Source organism: Cavia porcellus, unplaced genomic scaffold (assembly GCF_034190915.1).
Source record: "Cavia porcellus strain 051 isolate PalLab524CR breed Dunkin Hartley unplaced genomic scaffold, mCavPor4.1 scaffold_1, whole genome shotgun sequence".
Classification (NCBI taxonomy): Eukaryota; Metazoa; Chordata; class Mammalia; order Rodentia; family Caviidae; genus Cavia; species Cavia porcellus.
In genome coordinates, this window is record NW_026947484.1 from 238,988,722 (window position 1) to 239,011,860 (window position 23,139).

The 23,139-nt window shown below is 42.9% G+C and overlaps 1 long non-coding RNA gene across 2 annotated transcripts in view; it reads right to left on the bottom strand.

The window, feature by feature from the left end:
* The window catches only part of LOC111757716 (uncharacterized), a 96,034-nt gene that overhangs the window by 42,448 nt on the left and 30,447 nt on the right, over positions 1-23,139 (bottom strand). The gene's annotated exons all lie outside the window — the stretch shown is intronic.

Sequence of the window (23,139 nt, forward strand, 5' to 3'; positions counted from 1 at the left end):
TAGCAGAAGGACACCACAAACCTGCAGGTAGAGTGGGTGGGAGCTGAAAAGCCTGTGCAAGAGAAACCCACTTTTATAAGGACACCGTTTCCAAAACAGTGGCACTAACCCATTTACAAGGGTTATTGCCATGAAACCCGCCTCTTAGTTCTGTTATGATGACAGTTACATTTCAACAAGAGTTATAGGAAGTGCATTCGAGCCACAGTGTGCATAAATTCCTTTGCATACAAATATGACATAAGCATTCTACTGTGGAATGCCTTTCCTTCTAGAAAATACCAAGAGTTTCTCTTGGCGAGGAATCCATACTCTTACCATATATTGCTTTTATAGCTAGTCGTATAGCTTTGAGCCAATGGTGAGAGCTTTATTTTAGTTCATAATAGCTATGGAAAACTGAATATAGTGTCTAAGGAAAACCAATGTACTTGGATGTAAACAAAAGCATGAATATAAAATCATTCCTACCATGGATGTTTGTGTTCCTGGAGAATCAGTGTCTTAAACAGAGATACCACAATAGCTAAAGAAACAAGGGAACTACTCTTCAGATGTAAGAGGATATACATTTAATTACTCAAAAATATTAAGTTCCAAAGAGTCTTTATGCCATGGCTGGTATTACGAGGGATTGGCAACATGTACTTCATAAGGAATCAAATACAGAAAGAAGGAAAATGAGGAAAGTGGGAATTAAGACATTTACCCCAACCTTATTTAACCTGTCCTGAGATCACTGCTACACCCTGGGCACAGGGCACTCTCGCCCTTGCTGAGGGGCAGGACTCAGAGCTCTGGCACAGAAACAGGTTGAAGGGGAAGCCACAATTCCAGGACCCAACCCCAATCTCATACTCACTGAGGGAAAGGACACTCCTGTCTTCTGAAAGTGGGGAGCTCATGAGTTGGGTTTGAAAACTCGAGTCCCTGAATTTCACTAGCTGTAAATATGCAATTAAATATTAATATGTTAAGTATGGTAATGTTAAATATGCAATTAAACATTGATCAGTCATCTATTGGTATTCCTATTTTATTGTCTAATGTTTACTCCGGACACATGCCTTCCCTGCACATTGCAAATTAAGAATAGCCATATTTTTTCTTTCTTTTTCCATCTTTCTTTTCTTTTATCCTTTCTTCCTTCCTCTTTCCCTTCCCTAGTTCTCTCTCCCCATATCTCTCTCTCTCTCTCTCTCTCTCTCTCTCTCTCTCTCTCTCTCTCTCTCTCTCTCACCCCTCATACAAGAAAGCTCTTTTACCTCCACCATGATCTTAGGCATTCCTGCAGTTTCCTTTGAACAGTAACATGCAGCAGACGTAAGGTTGGGCCTTTTCAATTTACACTTTCCATAGCTAGAATTAGGTTCTTGGAACCCAGCCACCGGGCTGTGTGGAGCTGAATCCACACAGAAAGGCCACAAGGAGATTCAAGGCACTCTGGCTGACAGCCCAGCTGAGCTCTACCCTCCAGCTGGCACCAACTGCCAGCCATGTAATTGAGTTATTTTGGACATTAAGTCTCATCGTGCCTTCAGAAGACTGAAACCCCGGCCAATACTTCGAAAAGCAGAAGAACAGCCCAGCTGAGACCAGTCCTGCCCAGCCACAGAAGTGAAAGAGGTCAAAAAGAGCTTTAGGTGAGGCCATTGCATTTGGAGAGTGGTACAGAAGGAAAGGACTAGAGCCTTAACCTGGAGCCTTAACAGCCTCCATATTTTGGAAATAAATGGGAAAAATGGCTAAGTAAGCATACAGCACATAACAAAGGCGTACTGCCTCTGAAGCATTGGTGTGTACCATCCACTGGTCTGCACAACAATCTGTTTTAAAAGCCACTGCTACCACACACCCCAATGTGTAGACCACTCAGGGATCCTCACACTGATTGCTGAGGTTGAGGAACTCCCTTCCATGGCCACAGCAGGCCCAGTTTACAGGAGCCATGCAGCAGCAACATCACACACACACACCTTTGTGCCCTCCTGCTGCATCCCTCCCTGGGGTCTCCTGGCTCCCAGTGGTCAGGACTAGGAGAGGAATTCTTCTTGTGGAAACTAGGTTATGTCTATGAGTTAAATACTGACCCTTCCTTTAACTTTTCATAAGAAATGTCTAGACAACATGTCTCATACCTAACCCGTCCTACATAAATTTCAAAGTACTTTACATATACCACGTCCTTCGCATGAGCTTTTCTTGGATTAGATGCCGGTTTTGCATCGTTGAAGGTCTCTGCCTTTCCAGGAGGGGAAATGTGTGCGGTAATTGATCTAGCGGGCATTCCACGCTCCTCTAATGGCATGCTTTTCCTGCCACTGCGTTTGGTCTCAGCCATTTTTATAGGCAAGAAATATACAGAAGGCTTTTTTCTGGTGCTTACATGAGCTATTTACTCTCAAACAATCATTCTGAAAAAACAAAAGCATCCTAGAAGCGTTACAGTTATGCAAATTCACCAGGAACACAGTCATTTCTTTCTTCCTCTGTGAAGGCACAGGGTTTAGAGCAAAGTTCAGTGTCAAGTAGGTCCAGGTGAGAAACTCAATTAGAAGCATTAGCAAACTGCAGAGTAGCTTGTTCTATTTGTGACACCAGAAGTGAAAACTCTGCCGTCACTTGTCAGCCCTTTGCCCCAAGAAGGTGATTTTGCTAAGACAAAACTGAGAAGCAATTAAAGAATAAGGCACAGAAGGAAGCCCTGAAGAGCCACTTCCTCATAGCATCGCGTGCTCGCTCTGAGACAGGGTGTTGTCTACAAATCCCAGCTCTGACACTGTGTAGGCCACCTAAACTCTCCATTTCCTCATTTTTGAGTGGGATTAATAGTAGTATTTAACGTATAGAGCTAAGCAATAACATGTATAATGTTTTTGATGCATTAGTATTCAAAAAGTTATTATCCACCTTACAGTCCACAAACATTGCTGAGCAAACGGCATGTTCCAGACTGCCAGCCATAGAGCACAGAGCACAGCTTGGCTACACAAAAGCTGATAGCCTTCCATTTAGGGAGGGGTGATTATTTTTTTATGCATTAACCGGACTCTGCTAAGAGATACCCAGATAACTGGAAAAATATTAATGCTAGCTGTGTCTGTGCAATATGTCTGAGTTATAAAATTGAGTAAAACAAAATTCAGCCTCACCAAGTTAGATGGTGTTATCCAACCCACTGAGGGCAAACACAGAACAAGAAGGTGGAGAACGTGGCTCCATTCCCCTGAGCCGAGACGTGCATCTTCTGCCCTGAGACACCAGTGCTCCTGCGAATCCGACCAGGAATCACACTATCATCATCTCTGGATCTGCAACTTGCAGATGGCAGATTGGGTTCTCTGCCTCCGTAATCACAAAGCTGATCCTCATAGTGCACACCAGAGACATGAAATAGCATGAAGAGGACGCATACTTTGAGGGCCAATGCAATGGGGCCAAAGAAGACAAGATGAAGGGGCCGATCCTGAAGAAAGGACAGATTCTTATTAAGGGGGTAGAAGGCAAGAGGAGAGAAATAAAGTCAGAATTAGGTGAAATTAAATGTGGCATTTTAATAAAGCTGTGGATGTATTCAACCTGTGTAGAAGAAAGTTACTGAAGAGTCTTATATTTTACCCACCCATAAAAATGTTCATGTCCCAAAGCTTCACTGCATTCTCTTTCAAATTCAGTTACCAAGCCAGTATATGTAGATTTAATTAATCAGTGACACAAAAAACATTCTAAAAGTAAGAGAATTTTTAAAAAAACTGGGTAAGAAAACACGCTCTGTGGAAGGCCCAGGTGAACATCAAGATGCCCCAAGGAGCAGATGGCTTGTTGTATGTAAAGACGGGAGGCTTGCACAAGCCTGAGTACTGACTTAGGAACGTGCCTGACATAAATGTTAGAGGTGCACATCTTTACATCGGACTGTGCATCCTTCTTCTGTCAACTTACGCTTTACATCTCTCTTTTTTGTGGCCCTAGACAGTTGGCAATTGCTTTTCCGTTGAATTCTGGGTGGGAGAAATGAGGATGGAATTTTAAATTGGTTTAAATCTTGCGTCTGGCAAATATCATTCAAAATAAGCTCCTCTTTCCGACCAGTCAAACTAGCGCTGAGTTATAGTGAGCGCTGTTTTCCCATCGCAAGGTGATCCAAAAGTCACCATGCACAGCTGTGCGGCATTCCTGATTTCACCTAAAGCGGAGCAAAGACTCCGTAACCATAAGCAAGTCAGTCTTAACCAAAGAATTAAGCATGTGATGCAACAGTAGAAAATAAAACATTTTAAGCGAGGAGGAAAATAGCCCTTTGACAAAAGAGGAATTAATATAAATGTATTTTTCAGTCACTTTGCCGGGGTGGTGTTTATTAAGAGGCTGTGGGTGAAAGAGGCCCGAGTGTTGAGAAGAAGCAGGGATCCTTGCAGTCACAGGCTCGACACATTTTCCTCAGTGCTATTTTGGACTTTATTCCCCTCATAAGCTTTCAAATTTCAATCACTACCCCACTGAGTCTGGGGAGAAATTGATAAAGAAAATAATATAGCAGACAATCACAAGCGAATTGAATTTGAGCACAATTGAGATGAACTGCGATGTTTAAAAATAGAATCATTTCAGAAATAGGCTTAGGGGAGAGCTTTTCTCTCTCTCTCTTATGTGTAGCTTAAATGTTTGAGACCAAAAGAAGGGGAGAATTAGAAGGGTGGGCGGATGAGGGGGGCAGGAGAGAACAGGCTGGGACGGGTGAGACCCTGACTTAGCTAAATGTTTATTTAATTCTGCTCAGCTTTCTCACTTTTTGGACATTTCTTCAAACTACCTGAACTGCATTAGAAAGAAAAATTGTTAAAATGATGTCACCTATAATCACAGGTGAATTGAATTTTTCCACATGGGCTGCGGTGCGTAAAAAGCCTTTTCAAGACTTTTACACACACACACACACACACACACACACACAATCTCTGAAGTTTTAAAGAAGGAAAAATGGGAGTCAAAAACTCATAGAAACTTATAACTAACCTATTTCTCAAATTTGTCTACCACCACCAGCACCCCAAGGGAACTTAAAAACATCATTTTCTGATCTTTCTCAGGGTATATGGACTCAGACATCACGAGGCCAGAACTCTGAAATGTGTAGCTTAAAAGCTCTCTGGGAAAAGTCAGTCTAGCACCCTTACAGACTAAATGCACTTCTCGTGATTTACAGGAGGGGAAACCACATCCCAGCCAGGAGAATTCATGGGGAAGGTTCTGACAACGAGCCAGCCTCGGTGCTCCTGGGCGCTGCTGCACTGGACATTCCAAAAAAGGGGAAAGAAAGGGGTGCAAATGGGCCGAGAGAAATTTGGATTAAAACAAAGTCTCCTCAGCGAAGTGCCCATGTCCCCAGTGGGCATGACGTGGCTCCCGATAGTGGACTGCCAGGTCCAGGTAAGAAGCGCTGAGGCCTCCCTGGGCTGCAGGTGCAGCAGGACCTCAGCGGGGCCTCGGTGAGAAGCCACAGTGCTGCCGCCGCTCTGCTTCGGCCTTTTTGATTCTGGGTCACTCACGGGACAGTGACCATTACTAGAGTGACCGGGCAGTCTCGTGCACAGGTTACTGTCCTGACACGAGGGCAGGCGGGCAGCACGAAGACACTAGTCCAAGGCCCCACCTGGAGAGCACTGCTAGGCTGTGGCAGGCAAAAGCCAAGCTCTTGCCTGTAAATATCCAGAGGACGAGCCAAATCCACGTTTCCTGTAAGCAGCTTCCTTATTTAGGAACCCGTTCATGCCAGAGCATGTTTTAAGAATCTGGGGTGACCTTAAAATTCACTCAGCCCGCTTGTCCCCGAGACAGCAATCTCACCCCCAGCGCCCAGGGAGGCGGGGACACACAGTGTGGGGAGCCGCTCCCCACCCCAGGAAGGTCTGGTTCATTTTGTTCGCTTCTCTTTCATCACCAGAGGGAACATTCACCCTTCACTCCTCCCCTGAGGTCTCCAAACCTCATGCTCCTTCCAAAGAGCACTCCCTCCCTTCTTTCCTTCCTTCCTTGCTTTTTAAAATAAACGATTTTCTTGTATCACATCGCTTGAGGCTGTCAGGTGACACTTCTCAGGCCTCCCTCTCTCCCGCCAAGCCCTGGGTGTCTGTGGGTGTCTGTTTGTGGTGCCCGTCCACCCTCATCGAGTCACAGTGCTGGGTGCAGGACCTCCCCGTGCCTGGTGCTGTGCTGTCCTTCAGAGAGGACTTTGCAGTGTTATGATGCCTTCTTCTGTCTTTGTTACCCAGCAGATTCTGTGACACAGACCGCGTAGGTGACTGTTCTATGGGGAGTGAATCATAGTTCCTCTTATCCTTAACCTATTTCTTCTTTGAGATAAATACCCCCAAGTTCCTGAACATAAGTCTGTTTTGCTCATCATGATACCATAATATCCGTCCTAGAATAATTAATGTTGTTAAATTAATTTGATTTGATGATGTTTCCAGATCTTTCATAAATTGTCTCCTCTTGGACAAAATACATCTTCAAAAGGCTTATTTTAAAAAAATCAATACCAGCCCAAATGTGTTTTTATTACGTAGTTGGATTACTGTTTTCCCCAAAACAGTGCATTGCACAGGCCCGATTACACTTGGCTTTTCAAATAATTATCTTGTAGCTTTGGCTCAGCCTGGCTTCGTAATTATTTAAACCTGAGAACCTTTTTTTGCATGAATATTTGAAGTGATGTTTCCTTCTTCTTGAAAAACAATTACTACTTTTAACTAAAATAGAGACCTACTGGTAGAAAGGTAACATACAAAATGACCGCTCAAATTCCACTCGTGGCATTCCCTCTTATTCCTATGTGACCTTAGCAGGTTATCTTTTCTGAACATCAGTCCCCTTACCTGTAGACAACTCACACTTCTAGCACACGTCTCAGGGATCTTTCGTACACAATAAATGAGTAATGAGAAATGCATTAAAGCACTTTCTTCTGGGTTTAGCAGATAGTGGGCACTAAATAAGTGCTTATAATTTTTTGTATGTTTGTCCTGGTTATTATAGCTTGGCAAGATCATTTGAGGGCTATCTGTCAAACAGCTCCTTAAAGTAGCCCTCTGAAATTTGAACCAAAATGAAAATGCAATTAGTCTGCCTCTAGTGTTTTTAGACATGTCGTTGATTAAAGAGACAGAGCAAAAATAGGGTTTCTGATCCAAGTTGTCGTAGACATATTAATTCACATTTTAATGTATTTATTCAATCTCTTACATAATGAATCTACAGTGCACACTATACGGCTTCATTCATTCTTCCCTATGAAGTTATTCTCAGTAGTTCATCCACAGTGCTCATTTGCCATTGTACCGCAGTTTCAGGCTTGTTCGGCCACCAGCTATATAGTCTCTATGCTAGTGGGCAGTAAGGGGAACCGTTATACCAAGCACCCAAGCAATGCGGAGGGAATAGCACATTGCAGACCGTGAATGTTAAAGGCCTTCAGAGCACAAACAAAAGTAGCAAAGGAATGCCCAAGACAGAAGTGATGACCTTGCAACTCACTGTAGAAAGATGAACTGGGTTCACAGGGGCACAATGATATTTCCAGTTGTTTCAGTCTTCAAACCATACTTCAACCTGCATACATCCCATTGCTTTTATCTATTCAGAAAAACAGTTCATTGAAAGCCAAAAGTTTAGGGCTGGGAATTTAGCTCAGTGGTGTAAATGCCTGCCTTGCAAGCATGCATGGTCGTGAGTTCGATTCCTGGTACCAGGGAAAAAAGAAAGCCAAAAGTTAAGCATGGACCCTAGGCCTGTGTCTCCAGGAGCTGGTTCCTCTTTCCCTGGAGTACCTCAAAAGGGTGCAGCCTGGCAGAAGTCAGCAGGGAACAGGTTGAAGACTAATTAATTTTATGTGCCAATTTTATAACGAGATTATTTTCTAAATAACGAGATTATTTGCCTTTAAACTGTAGGAATAATACTGTAAAAACATTTCTCAAAGCAGAATTGCATTTTTCACTTATGTTGAGCTTTTATTATCATTTTATAATCTATTTTACCATAAAATGAAAGTAAAAGAGAGAAAATCACTTACACAAAGAGCTAAAAATCCCTCTTTGGGAGACAAAGCCTGAGACTCCTGCCTTTAAAACAAGAAAAAAAAAAATTTAAGCCCTTATCAGAACTGTTGGGCTTTGAATACTTACTGAATGCCTTATCAACTTGTTCAAATGATTCCATCTTCTAGATACAGTGTAAAAAATAGTAGGAATTCAAATAATTAACTAGCCTTGCAGCAATGACGTGACCAAAAATGGCCGGGAGTCTGCGTCAGGGTAGGAATCACCTGCAGCTTTCCAGCCAATGAGCATTAACTGGAGCCTGTCCCAGCTCTAGCTTCTATGCTGCGCCTTGAATTTCCCTAAAGATGAGACAATGAAGCAGGACAGAATGGGTCAGGTTTAGATTCTGAGAGCTTAATGTTCGCGAACCAGTCCTCAGCCAGCAGAGGAACTTACGGTGAAGGAAATTGAGTAAAAGCCACAGAAAATGCTAAAATTTCTACACAGTGAACATTCTCAAAACATCGCAATGACCAAAGGGGGAAGACAGGAAACAACTGTGATTTCCAACCAGTGCTGTATTAGAATCACTGTAAAAAGTCAAGGTTGGAGCATTTCCCACCATTGCCTACATACACCATATGACAGCAAGGACTTTCCTCACCATGCCGTGACAATTCAGTTATCTACCATGAAATGATCTGTGTGTGTGTGTGTGTGTGTGTGTGTGTGTGTGCGTACACATACTTGGGGAGGCTGGCAAATATCTTGCTTTGTTTTTAAATGATTAGTATATTGACAAAAGTATTGCAATAGATAAGCTCAGTTCTAAAATTATTAAAATGAAATTAATTTCATTTGCTCTCTCTTTCATTATAATCATATTATATGAATTATTTTATGTCACATTATTATCTGCTATTTGTTATAGTTTAGGAAATAAGACAGGTATCAGTCTTTTTCCTCCTAAGACTATAAAGGAGGTTTAAACAATTCCAGCCAAAGCTAAGGAAACTGAAACAAAGAGATGCGATTCCATGCTGGAATTTACTCCCTGAGGCATGAGAATGTGAAGAGGTTAGGGGAGGTGGAGACAGGTAAAGAACGCGGGTTAAAACCAGGTCCTTCGTCACAGTGGGCTTGGCCAAGACAAATGCACTGGGGACCAAGCTCATTTCCAAGACTGAGGTCCCCAGCACAGGACCCAGTTCAGAACAATGCCAGGGTTTTGGTCTGGGCCCACTTTCAGCTGTGCTCACAGCTAGCCACCACCAAGTCTCACCAAGGCTTTCTCAGCTGTCACTCAGCTGCCTGCCGGGCATAGCGGAACAGCAGGGGTCTGTCCGTAGGTGAGCCTTGCCCCAGGAGCAGAAGAGACCCCACGCTCTTGTCCTTGAGCCTTGGCTTCCACTGCTCAGGGAGGGGGAGGTATGGGACTGCAAACTCCTTACGCTCTTTCTAACATGCGCAAGGAGAACTAAAAACAATGAAATTAAGTGTTGTTTGATTTCCCTCAGAAAGGCACAAGAGTAGCAATTGTTAGTGAAAAAAGACAAAGAAATCAATTCCACTGTCTAATGTTCCAGTTGGAGACAATAATTTTCTTTTTTATCCTTACATTGTTAGGATAACAATTATTCTGATTTAATATTACTTCTACACTCAAAACAAGTGAAAGGTAAAGCAAAGAATACAAAACCAAGATGTGAGCCCCTGAGAAATGCTGAGAGGAAACGTGCTGGGAAAGATGTGGGGTACATGTGCAATAGTCACCAGTGCTAATGTAGAAGAACCCTCCCTGAAAAGATGACCTGGCTTTGTGTTTGTCCACCCTGCGCCTGGCGGTCACCATATTGTGCTGAGCCTCAGGAGAAGCGATGGTGTCTGCCAGGGAGACTTTCCTTTCTAGGTAAGGGAAAATCATAGGTTTTTGATAGATTCATGAAAATCTTGTCTTTCATGAAAACAACACGCATCAGAAATGCCAAATACATGTGCTAACTGGAGAATAATCAGAGGAACTTAAATTCAGACTCTGATCCTTTAAGGAAAACCACATCAAAGGCACAGAGACCCTTTCCTTTGGTCCATCTATACCAATGTGTACACTAAGATGACAGATGGGGTGTATTAGGAAGAATATCAGTTCTGAGGTGTCCGCTGTGTGTGGAATGAGCAGGCGAAACCATTATTGGGACCATATCCCCAAAAGTTTATAACTATGTATCTGTATGGTCCTTGACTAGTCCCTTCCTAATATACCTACTTGGTGTTCACATCATTAAAGATACTGACTATGCACTAAACCAGTAAGTTCACTTAACTTTCTTTCCAAAATCTGTACTTTAGCTATGATCAAAAACAACTTGCAGACAAAGTCTGCGTCACACTACAAGACACATGTTGAAATGGCCCATAGGTGATGATTCCTACCTGAGCACATCAGAAGTTCTAGGAAACCTAAAGAGGAATCACTAACTGATGTGGTGTTTTCACAAAACGCTCGTGAGAAGCAGAGAATGTGTGAGGACCCTCCCCTACTTCTGTGATTATAAATTTTGCAGCCAGCATCTGCCCCCCCCTAAGTATAGCTCAGGGTTCTGGGATAACCATAGGTCCATGACTATTTCTTGACAGATAGGAAAAAATTTAAAAAGAAACAAGTGCTGGAAGGTGTGATTTTGAACTTAAGCAGAAAAATAAACATTTGGCAGTATATTCTTTATCTAAAAATACAAATTCAAAGAAATATTCAAACTGCTTCTTTGATAAGTGACAGCATAGACATCTGTAGAAATTCCCACCCATGGCCCCAGCCCCCACACCGCGTCTCTACATAAATGTAACGGCATCATGACCATTTGGAAATGCTGTCAATGGTCATTAATCAGCAAGGTTTCTACTACATTACATAACAGTCTTGGCATGTGAATAACTATAATGAAATTAACAGAATTTAAATCAAAATCAGGGATTTTTCAATAAAAAATAGATCTATAAAATGTCTTTTCCTAAATTTTTGGCTTAACGCAGCATTGTCAGGTCTAGGCTTTCTGTACATCCTCAGAACAGAAAAAGCAATACAACCCACTATACCGTGTCCTATTACTTCAGGTAAACAAGACGTATAGCTCTCTTTTATCTACCCAATCAGTTCTGCTTCACAAGCTTAAATTCCCAAACACTATTGCATATAGCACTGAAATCATTCATTGCTTAGGCAGGCAAAGGGAGATTAACATTTTCATGTATAAATATGATTCCAGTAACTACTATTAATTCCTACTAATAATATGGAAAATCTGGAAACTGGAAACACAGATTGTGAGAAAAAAGGTGCCACATAGCAGGAGCCCACCTAAGAACAGGTGAACAGAAAGACCACTTGGGAACCTCAGGTCCAGTCACCTCCTGGTACACAGAAGAATTTGTAGTACTTTTTTGTTTTATTTTTAATCAAGCCTGAGTCAAAAAAGTAGAGTGACAAAGAAACTACTTTAAAAGAATTAAATTATGATGTCCAGATCCACAAAGATGGTAGACCATCGCTCTTATACACCAGGATGATATGTTCAGTTCTAAACTCTAGATGGACAGACAATGACCATCTAGATATTTTAAGTGAGTAGTGATATATTAGGAAGGGAACACTTGCAAGCTGAGAGGCCATCTAGCTAGGAAAAGAAGGTTGGGAATTATTGGAGATCATATTAAAATATTTGAAAGTTATCTGGTGGTGGCGAGAACAAACATTTTACATGACTCTAAGAACGCAGTGAAATTCAGGTGAGGTAGAACTGGGGGGCTGTAAGTTCTTAAATCTATAAAAAGAGTCCATGTAGATCATGATGAAGGTTTGTCAACCCCAAATCAGGACTGAGTAGCTCACCTAGGGAAGATGGTCTATAATGGGATTAGCTTCAAGATTTCTCCTGTGCAGCCACCACCACTCTGGGCTTTCCCCCATCCCCTCTCCTCACTGCAGGACTCTGGTCCAACTTCTCATCCTTTGTTTAGTATGACTTTTCCAAACTGCCATTCTCATCACAGGGTACAAATCATACCACTTTCCCAGGCTTTCTCACTCCCTTGAGGAATGTGTCCCAGTTGTGGTAATTACACTCCGCCAGCCTAAATTATCCTTGCAGTTTACATTGAGTAAAGCATTCTTCTTTAATACCTATCCTAATTTGTTGCGTAGTATTTCTGTGTACCAGTAAATATTACATACATGCCAAAGCAATAGATCCTTGGAAAAAGCCCAGTCTATTTACAGGGGAACAAGAAAGGAATAAAACTAATTAAAATTTACTTCGATGATTCGTGTTCCTCCTGCATGCTTGGCCTCTATGCTGGCAGTTACAGGAAATTGGTTTTATGTAACTCACCCTTAATTCCTATGTTTTGCAAGTCTTTTCAGCTTCCATGGTTTTGCCATGCCCTCTTCAGCTGAAGGACACCCCAGAACAGGTGAGTAAGTGGCAGGTGAGGGTGATGGGTCACTAGTGTGCAGGCAAAGTGAAGAGCTGAGACTCAGTCTGGACTCCTTCAGCACAGAGATGAATTTTAAAGAAAGATCTGCAAATTCTATCATGAGCACAGTGCACAATTCGGAGGCTATATCCACTCATATGTTGTTTCTTTTGCTTGTCTGCCTGCTTATTAAGCGTATTTATTCCGGTCGCTTTCGTTGCTGACCTTGGGAGTTCATTGCAAATATTATTTCTCGGGTTTGCTTATGTTCCCACATTCACTTTTGTTCTCATACGTGCTCAACGGCTCCCTCCCTCTCCCCTTCATCCCCAACCCTCTCTTGTCTCTGACCTCATTTCTTTGAAGGTCTTTGAATCTCAAGATAGTATGTTTTTGCATCCGTGTGTCGTATTTTCCCACGACAGTTACCTTGGGGCAGGCAGAATCTCATTCGGAGCCTGTCAGCCTCCGTGGAGAGCCTGCACAGCTGGCACTTCCGAAGGAGTACAATAGGTGGCCCTTTCTTGGCTCCGAGCCTTAGACAGCCCAGGCTGAGTCCTACCTATCTTTATCTCCCAAGGTTTACCAGCAGTCTAAACTAAGTGGGCCTCGGGAAAAGCTGTTGGAACCCTCACGCTCCAAGGAGAAGCGAATCGCTTCGGTGACACTCTGAACTTCGACAGCCCCAAACTCTCCATCTCAGACATCTGTCCAGCCACCAGGTGCTCTTCGTTCTCATTCCCAAGCTTCCTTTTCTTTGCCTTTTCAAAACAGACCGCTAATCATCTATCTCTCACTTCTCCACAGCAGAGACGCTTTCCTCCTAGGAGCAGCTTTGAATGTCCCTTTCAGGTTTGGGTCTTTTCCTCTGCCATTTGTTGCTGTATCAAGACGTTCGTTTATTTATTCATAGATTCTTTTTCTTTCCATTTGGCACATACTTATGGAAACACCCTATGTTCCTGGAACTGAACTACTTCCAGAGCTACGGAGAGAAGAGCCGCATTCATGAGATAATAGAGTGTAAGAAGACAAATAATAATTTTAAAAAATGCGTAAGCAAAGGCACATTTAATTTTATGCCCATGATGAATAAGCACAGTGGGAAAAGAGAATAGAATGAAAGGAAGGGAATCTTACACTCATAACTTGTGGCCAGCAGACGCTGTCGCTAAGCCATCTTGGCTCCTGACGGATGCTGCCTCAGTCTCTCTTGTCCTCAGGAGCACCCTGGTTTATGAGCAGGAGAGCAGGGGGAGCCCACAAACCCCCTCTTTGCTTTTTTCCTCCCCATCCTCACCTCCTTGCCCTCCTCCGCACTCCCCTCCTCTCTCTCCCCTTCTGTCCTTGCAGACAGTGCACAGGCTCCAGCTGATCTTGGAAAGAACCTACTTTCTGGGTTCAGCATCTCTAACATGGAGAGGCTGGGATGACCTAATCTTCCCCCGGTCCTGCAGGCACTGACATTTCATGTTTCTCATGGCAGATGCCTCCCTCACAGTGAACAGCAGGCGTGTATGACTGTGCTCCTATTTAGGCCCGAAGTCGCTTAATTAGGCAAAGAACACCACATACATTTTACTTAAACTGAACTTTAGATAGTTTTCGCTGTACAGTTTACTGTTTCCTCCGTACAATTTCCTTATCTATTTTAAAACTGATTCACAAATGGTGGCAAGAATTTGGGGGCTTACGTTGGCTGTTTTGCAATTCAGACAAGTGATTAAAATATTCCCAGCACATACACTTAATCAAAACAAGCCCAATTAAGCTCACTATTCCAGATTCCACCTCATTAGCTTTCTGTTCCTAAAATATAACAGATGTCATTGCTGCAGGCCCGGAGGTACAGACACATTTTTCAGCTAAGCACTTACAATGCAACCTAAGTTGCAGGAAGATTTAATTATTACTTCCATTGTCATGGCTTCCTGTGGAAGCTCATTTTTCACTTAACAGCAATCTCTTCCTACCTAGCTGCCCACTGCCACCAAAATTATGTGTGTTTCTCCGAAAGTACCAGGTTCATAAAAAACTACCACGCCTATCCTCTCCTTTCTGCTCCGCTGAACTGATTTTGGTTGCTGTTGGACTTACCCAGGCCCACACATCTCATTAAATGACTAAAGAGGAAGAAACAGAATATAATGATTTTCTCAACTTTTTAAGGTAATACTTATTATCAAAGAAGAGCTGAAATCTGCTGTTTCCTGACTTTGGACAATATTGTATTCTAGCCTCAGCTTACCCTGCATTGCCTCTTATGTGTTATATTTTCCCTAAAATCATCTTTTCTAAGCTCGGCCCCTTGTCTTATATTCCCCCAGCTTCAATCAGAGATTGGCACACATTAGGCATCTTTTTTTAGCTTAAGAAGATGAAAGGAACGTAAATAAAAGAAAGAATTGAAATCAGATTCTGCTGTAAGTAGCAAAATAAACAAAACTTCTTTCTGTGAAGGGGGGAGAAGTTGATAACTGATAATTATGTGCAGAATAGTGTCTTAGTCACTTCCCTGTCGCCGGGACAAAAATACCCGACGTTCACGACATAAAGGAAGAGCGGTTTATTTTGGTTCCTACTTTCAGCCCCTGGTTTCTTTGAGGCAGAAACAGGATGGCAGACAGGTGTGGCGGGGGAAATGTGCTCAGCCTAGGAAAGTCAGGAAGCAGAGAGAGAAGACAGGAGCTGGAGACCAGAGTGCACCTTCCCGGTCACGCCCCCAGTGACCGCCTCCAGCCAGGGCCACCCTTCCAACAACACACTTACTACTAAACCCTCCAATGAGGAGCACAGTGATCAGCTTGGCACCCGCAAGACCCGATGGCATTTCAAAAGCCACACTGCTGAACACATGAGCCTTCTGCAGGACATTCTAGATCACATTTATAACAAACAGCTAGGGCTCGTTTTTCTGAAAAGCAAACAGCTATAAATATCAGATTTATAAGAGTCCGTAAATTTTTCTGATCAGCATCATTAGTTCACTAACCTTATTTTTTATCACATATGTTCTTAATTATTACAGACATGTCATATTTTGAATTCTAACAGACAGAAAAGAAGTAAATATTCTAGACTGTTTTATGTGCAAGTAGCTGGTGATGTCTGACCTCAAACCTTGGGAGAACTGTGTCAGACAGGGCCTCCCACTCAAGGTAAATTTCATTAGTTAGGGACTTAGGATGGAAATTCACCAGCAAGTATCTCTCTCCTTTCTTCACTTTGTATTTCCAGCTTAGCGGCTAGTTCAAAAGAGATTTTAGGTAGTTTTCTTCCTGATCCATTAAATAATAAAAAGAGTCTAACATAGCTACAAACTTTAACTTCTCTTTAGTATCGTGGGTGGCTGTGGCCTTAGAATTTACAATCAGTGATGTTGTAGTCAGGGATTTGCAAGGAGAACAAGACACTACAGGACACACAATTCATAATATTATTTATAATGGTCACTCACGGAGTCAGATACAAAGGAAAGAGTATGGGGAATCTGTCCACACACTAAAGACTTAGAGAATCCAGGTGAGGACCTGGATTTCATGACAATGTTCTTTATGAGTTCAAGTGAAGACCTGGAGCTCATGACAATGCCTCCCACGAGTCCAACTGGAGGCCTAGACAAGGACCATGCACATCATTTCATGGGTCTGCTCTGGGAAGCCCCCAAGGTCAGCAGTGGAAGCTAGAAAATTTGTGCCAATGTGATGAAAGATCTGTGCCAGCAGGCTAAGGGATCTGCACTGGAGTCAGGAAGCAATATTCAAAGTAAGAATCAGAGTGCCCGAAAAGTACCACCACCATCCTCGGTGGCAATGAGGTCCCGAGCTCCTCTGACAATGAGAACAGCTGAGTACATATCAGGAAGCCAGCATGGCAAGCTTCTCTAAGAGATTGAACAGCACCAATCATCCCCCCTCCCCAGAGCCAGGAAGTTATGCTCAACATAAGGACCAGAGTTCCCCCAAAGTGAACCACAGCCATTCTCAGTGTCAAGGTCCCGAGCTCCTCAGACAATGAGAACAGCCATGTTGATATCAGGAAAGAAGCTCAACAAGCTGCTCCAGGAGAACCCACAACAACAGGAGAACCAACAACAACAAACAACTCTTCCTCCTCTCTGGGTCTCCTTTTTATGAAGGCAATAGTCCTCAGGCGGACCATCCATGGGCAGCACCATGCTGACTCGGTTCAGCTGGTGTTAAATTGACAATCAGTTTTCAATCCACCACAAGTACAGAGGACAATCAGACACATACCATATGTACATACCAGAGTTCACACAATAAAATCACTAATGATTTCTGATTTTAAAAAGTAACCGTAACTCACATGTGCAAATATGTGCTTTTCTCTTCAGCAGAGCCTCCTAAATGAGGAGAAAATTCTTCTAAAAATTCTGCCATCACTCAGAAGTTTCCAGAGACTCCCTTAGGGTGTTTCTAGAGGTGCCATCAATGTATTAGCCAATCCAAATTACAACAAAATGCCTTTGCCGGGAGTTTTAAACAAAAGAAACTCAGTTCGTACAGTTCCGGAAGTTAAGTTAGGCTCAAAGACAGCTGATTCAGTTCCTTGTTCAGCTTTCCTGCTATCTGCAGACAGCTGCCCTGTGGCTGTGCTCACATGACACAAGCTAGGAAAGGGAACTGGAAAGCTGTGGGCCTCTACTTCCAAGGGCAGTGGTTCACCAACTGGGACCCAGCCCTATGACCTCAGTTAGCATCCATTACCTCCATTAAAGCTTTCTCCCCAAATACAGTCACTTTGGAGTTTGAGGTTCCAACATGTGAATGTGACAGAGACACAACCTTCAACCCACAGCAAACCCCTTTAAGAAAAATTACATATATTTTTCATTGGATTTCCTAGAAATCAGAGACCTCATGCTTCAAGAGGAAAAACCATTGTTTGTTCTCTATATTTTTTCTTATGTGACTTACTCATGTGAATGTTTCCAATAATTTTTGCAGTCTCCTATGTTTAAATTCATCAGCAGCATATAAAAAATCGTCACTTCTGAGGAAACTTAGCATACAACCAAACCTGAAGGCTATTTTCAAGGTAAAATTCAATACTTAATTTTAATGATTACAGTGACACTACAATCTGAATGTAGTTACCCAGCTTGACTCCTACATAAGGAAAAGCATTTAATCAGCTGAAAATCTGGGGCCTCCTTGTCAGTGCAGCCAGTGGCCTACATGTAGTAGCCATAACATGTCTCTAGCATACATGCATTGAAAAGCATCGTGCCGTACATGAACCAGAGAAGAAGGCTGAAGCTGACAGTTCTTAAAATTCCTTGAAAGTGGGTAAATGTTTGTCTTATACATGATTTTATCACCAGGATGGGAACAATGCTGGGCATTTAATGTATGACTATAGAATTGGTATGCAGTTCCCGGAAAGCCTAGCTAAGCATGTTCTGCTCGACCCGAAGTCTCTTTGCTGTAGAGTAAGTTAGTAAATGAGACTCTAGGCCCAAACTGACCCATCTTCTCATTTCTTTATGATCTATGAGCTCAGGATGGTTTTTACATTTTAAAAAGATTGAAAAGAAGAATAAAGTGTGGTGTCATTTTAAAAATATATAAAATTCAAATGGTACTGTGCTTTATTAAAACATGTATAAATGTGATAATTTTATTAAAAATGTAGACTTGAGAGGAGAGGTTTTATTGAAAGAATTATTTGAAGAGAAGAAGGAGGAAGGAACCATTGCAATTTGGAGAGGGGAACAGTTTCAACACAGATGCTTCTCCACATATAGTGAGTTATATCCTAAACAGAAAATGCTCTCCACACACCAAATCTACTGCACGTTATCATTATGGTGAGCATCGGAGTACACTAGCGTTCAGCTTGCTTCCCCTTGTAAACCTGGGGCTGAGAGGGAACTCTGGCTTATTGTTCCTGTGTAGCACTGAATGAGAATATTGTGCCATATATTGCTAGCTTAAGGGAAAAAAATTCAAAGTTTGAAGTTCGGTTCTACTGAAAGAATAGCGCTTTCACACCATATTAAAGTAAAAACATTGTCAGTCAAACTACCATCAGTCAGGGACTGTCTACAGAAAGAAGGCTGTGATAACAGAATCAGCAAGCATCTCAAAGGGCAGGCACAAAGGGAATTTCATTTCCAGCAAGGCGTGCACATGGCTAGAAGGAACTGGGTGTGTGGAATCTGTATGCAAGGGTAGTGCAGGAGGAAATGAGATAGGTTTTCTCTTAAGGTAGCAACCCTTAGCAGGAAATTGGTTCTGGCTGAGAGTGGGGCCGGTTGGGGGACTTGGGAGAAAAGGAGAGTTAACCAACATTTGATTAAAAAGTGTTTAATTCCCATTCTTCAGTGGAACAACACAGTCTCTAATTAATTATGAAGGGAAGAGAAAATGAGAGAGCGAGAGACAGAGAGACAAGCAGACACACAGACACACAGACAGAAGGCCAATGGGCTCCTCGCTGGCCCCCAAAGCAACAGGGTGGTATATAAGGAGGCTGGATCTCGCTGTAAGCCGTCCCTCAGAACCCAGGGGTGGTTGCCAACTCCGTCTGCTGTTCAGGATCCTGGGGCTAGTAAAACCCAGCCTGGCTCACACACTCGGCCATTTCTCTGTTACAGGGGCCGACGAAGTGGACCTGTGACAACAGTGCTCAGGAATACTTTTGTTCCTACTGCAGAGCCAGTGTTAACTTCAGACATAAAGATTAGGAAGCAAATGTGTAGTTGACACAGAAAACTAGTGCTGCACCATACTACAAGAGAACAGGGCTCCGCAAACCCCAAGGCTTCAGCAGTGTTACAGAGAGGCCCTGCACCCGCTCCTCCACCCGCCCGCTGCACTGGGAGCCCTCTCACCCACGCGCCGTGACACCCACCCAGGTCTCCCTCTGCACTGGCTCACTGATTTACAAACTCCTGGCTCTCCTCCAAGCACTTAACTTCTGTTTTGAAGGGCTTTATTTTTCCACTTCTCACTTTGTATTAGTACGTGTTTGCGGTACGTACAATTGGTTTCTCATGGGGAGCAGGCATCCTGATTTTGTGTCCAGCCCGCCCCCACTTCCTTCTGCCTCTTGGCTCCTTCTCCATCTATCTACAAAACAGCCACCTTCCTATTTCTTATTATGTTTTTTTTATTTTGCTCTTTATTTATATTTTGGGTTTCTCATATAAAAGAAACCATGTGATATTGAAGCTAGCAGGTCTGATTTATTTCACTTAACACAGCGACCTGAGGAGGCATTCTTTTCCTTACAAATGACTCACATTTATTGCAGTTAATTTCTTGAGGAAAGAACATGACTTTGGCTTCTTTGAATTCCTGTCACCTAGAACAGTACCTAGAAGGCTGGAGAATGAAGGAAACAACACATGAACAAACAAACTTTGATGTTCAAAATCATTCCTGAGGCCTGACTCCAGGGAGAGGGTAGAAGCTATCTTTAATCACACGTACCTATGCAAACAGCTGCTGTCGGAGGCAGAGAAACACTTTGTTCTCTTAGCAGGTTAAATACGCCTCTCCACAAGTGTGTTAACATCCCTCCTTTGTGGAGTAAATCCTCTTTTCATGAGCCTTTCAAAGATAAACTTTATCCCCAGGTTGGATTATCATAACCTCCAAATCTGTGTGCCTATGTTAAGCTTTCTCCATTTTAAAGCGAAATTATGCTTCAGTCACCGCCTTCACATCAAACATCCGCTAGCTTTCTCTTCCTTTTCATAATCACATACCTCTACCCAGACATTGACATTTTCTCACTGAGAACTCATTCTGGCCCCAAGGATTTTCTTGAGACCGTCTCCTTTGGGCGTTCTGTTTCTGCTCCACTTGTCAATGCAGTGCTTTCTGCAAGCTTCCAAGTCGATTCTCTCCAATGGAGAAGCTGTTACTGAGTAGCTCATTCCCTTTTGCATCATCTGTAACTTCACGGGCAATCAGCTCATCCAGGTGCAACAACACCGGTGCATTCCAGGAATGTAATTACGCCTTGTCTGATAGACGCCATGACTTCGATGGCCCCCGGGATAGTTAACTGCTTGCACCTTCTTGGGTAAGAAACACCCAGCTAAACTGGATTAGTGGAGCCCTGAGTGTGGCTGAAGGAATTTACTGAAGACAAAAGACCCACCCTGGGTAAGTTTGTCACCTGAATAGAATACAAGAAAATAAAGGAAGACTGGCTTCTGTGTCTTCGGAGGAGCTCCAGCCTTCGCCTTCATTGTGGACGTTCTTTCCTGGAGGTAATGCAGACTCCTAGGTCTCGAGCACAGCATCCTTACACACTCTTACACAGACACTACAGCCTTGGATTGGACCCTTTGGGTCTACAGCGTACAGATGGCTCATCTGCTTTCCATATCTAAGTTTGCAGACAGTCACCAAAAACTTACCTTTTCATCCTTATATGTTTCTATATCTTGCATTAAATGTGTTTCTCTAGCGAGTCCTAAAGCACAGCTCACAAGCACTTAAAATTTAACGCCTGTAGAATATAACAGAAGGCCTCTCCCCAGCCTCCAAAACCCGAATTGGATTTTCTGTCTCAGAAAACAGCACGGTTGTCAAACATGGGCCTGGACTAACCACAAGGTCCCTCCAGATTTGTCATTAATGCCTACTGATTCTACCTCCTAACTAGCTCCCTAAGGTCCCCGCATGCACAGTTCCACTGGCTTCTATCCTTTGTCTCTTAACAATGGCTTTACCTAATTGCATTCCTGAATCAATTTCTTTATTGGGAAACCAGGCCTGTTTTCCCTACTGTACACAGATCACCCTTCCTTCATTATCAAGTGTAAATTTGATCAAACCACACAGCAGTCTAAACTATTTTAGGATAAATCCAAGCTCCTTTATACGGTTTAAATGAATGTTCATGATGCAGGACCTCCGACAAAGATGCAGATCTTGCTTTTTTAAATTTCTTTCCACCAAATCCCTCCTCCTTCCCCTGGCCCCTCACACATACTGGCCTGCAGCCATGCAAAAGAATAGTGTTTTCTAAATATCTACTTCTATATCTCAAGCTTCTAACATTATCATAGGCTGTTTTAGGTTCCAAAACACACTTTCCTACCCGAAGTTTACCTTCATTCCCAAAAAGCTTCTGTTCATCATTTAGATCCCAGTTGGGCATCCTGCTCCCTAAGGAAGTTTCTGGTATCACACAGCTTTCCTCGCCACCACCAGCAGCTCTTGGAGAAGCATCTTCCCGTCTTTCCCTTTGGACTCGCTTTTCTCCTCATCTAAATTACATCTTCTTCCTCATCAAAGTCACACATAACTCATTTGTCTTATGAAGTCAGAACACATGTCAATACTGGCTTATCACATATTTCTAAAACCTATCCCACCACGTAGCTCTTGCCTGGCAATCAATAAACATAGAGGAAATAAATGGGAGAATGAATTTTTTCTTGGATTTCAAAGGAAATCCTTTAGTTCAAAATGGCTGTCACAGACTAAGGAATGTCATAGTTTAATAAATAATTGGTCAATGAATTACCTCAAATATGTTCAAGTAATTTGAACACTGCAAGACCTGTTGTTTTGTGTTAAAGACTCTACCAACAGCATCACAGTTATGTAGTCATTGGCACTGGTTTTAGATGAGCCCAGTGGCGTTTCTTTGGCTGAACTTGTGACTGAGTAAGGCTGTGAATGTCACCAGGCTGTGTACTTTGAGGAGTGACCTAGACGTAGCTGAGTGCCAGCACACTTCACAGCTGTCACCATCCAGGAACTAACTCTTCATCCAACAAGACTCTGCCTCTCTTTCTTCTCCCACTCCACTCTGTGGTCATCTTGCGTCCTCCCCTCTCCCCTCTAAACGCACATGAGTGTCACAGACGTGCTCATCTACCTTAGCCAATCTCTGGAAAACGGGGAGAGAAGTTCTAAAAAGAAACGAACCAGTGCAGGTTTGGCATTCTCTAATGATCTGTTTCTGTGGATTTGCTATTAGCATCTGTGATGAGCCTAGAGGTGGCTGCCAAACCTTGAATGTCACTGAGGTGAAATTTAGCCGGTGGGGCCGAGGCCAAGCCTATTGCTGTTCAGAGTGAGCATCACGATTGTCCTCTCTTGTTATCGTGCCTCCATTTAGCATAAAAAAACATGGATTGCTTTGCAGAATCTTTCTTAATTAATCACAAATACCGCCTGATGGGAAGATTGCTGCTTTCATCTTAGTTAAATAAAACACAATCACCAAATCCTTCGCATGCTCCGGGTTTTCACAGTATTGTGCAGGTTGCCTCTTTACATATTTGAGAAGCTCTGAGGTCTAATGGCATCCATGTGTTACTGAAAGCCTCATTAGGCCGTGCCATCAAGAGCAGTCCCTCTCTCCTTCTCCACTGGCAGAGCCAAGTCCCAGTGAGTTAAATGGGGACACTGGAATGGCAAACAATTCCACTCCTTCCCAGCAGCTAATTAAGAAGGAGGGTAAAGTCCTGCCAAAGACTTCAGTGAGGTTTCTCGCAACTCTTCAAGGGTCACCTTGCAGCCATCAGGGAGCGTACAGAGGACAGTCACCGTTGCGTGCTAAGTGATCATTGAGCAAGTTCAAATGCTATCGTGTGGATGGCTAAGTACTCTGGCATGCACTTGCTTTG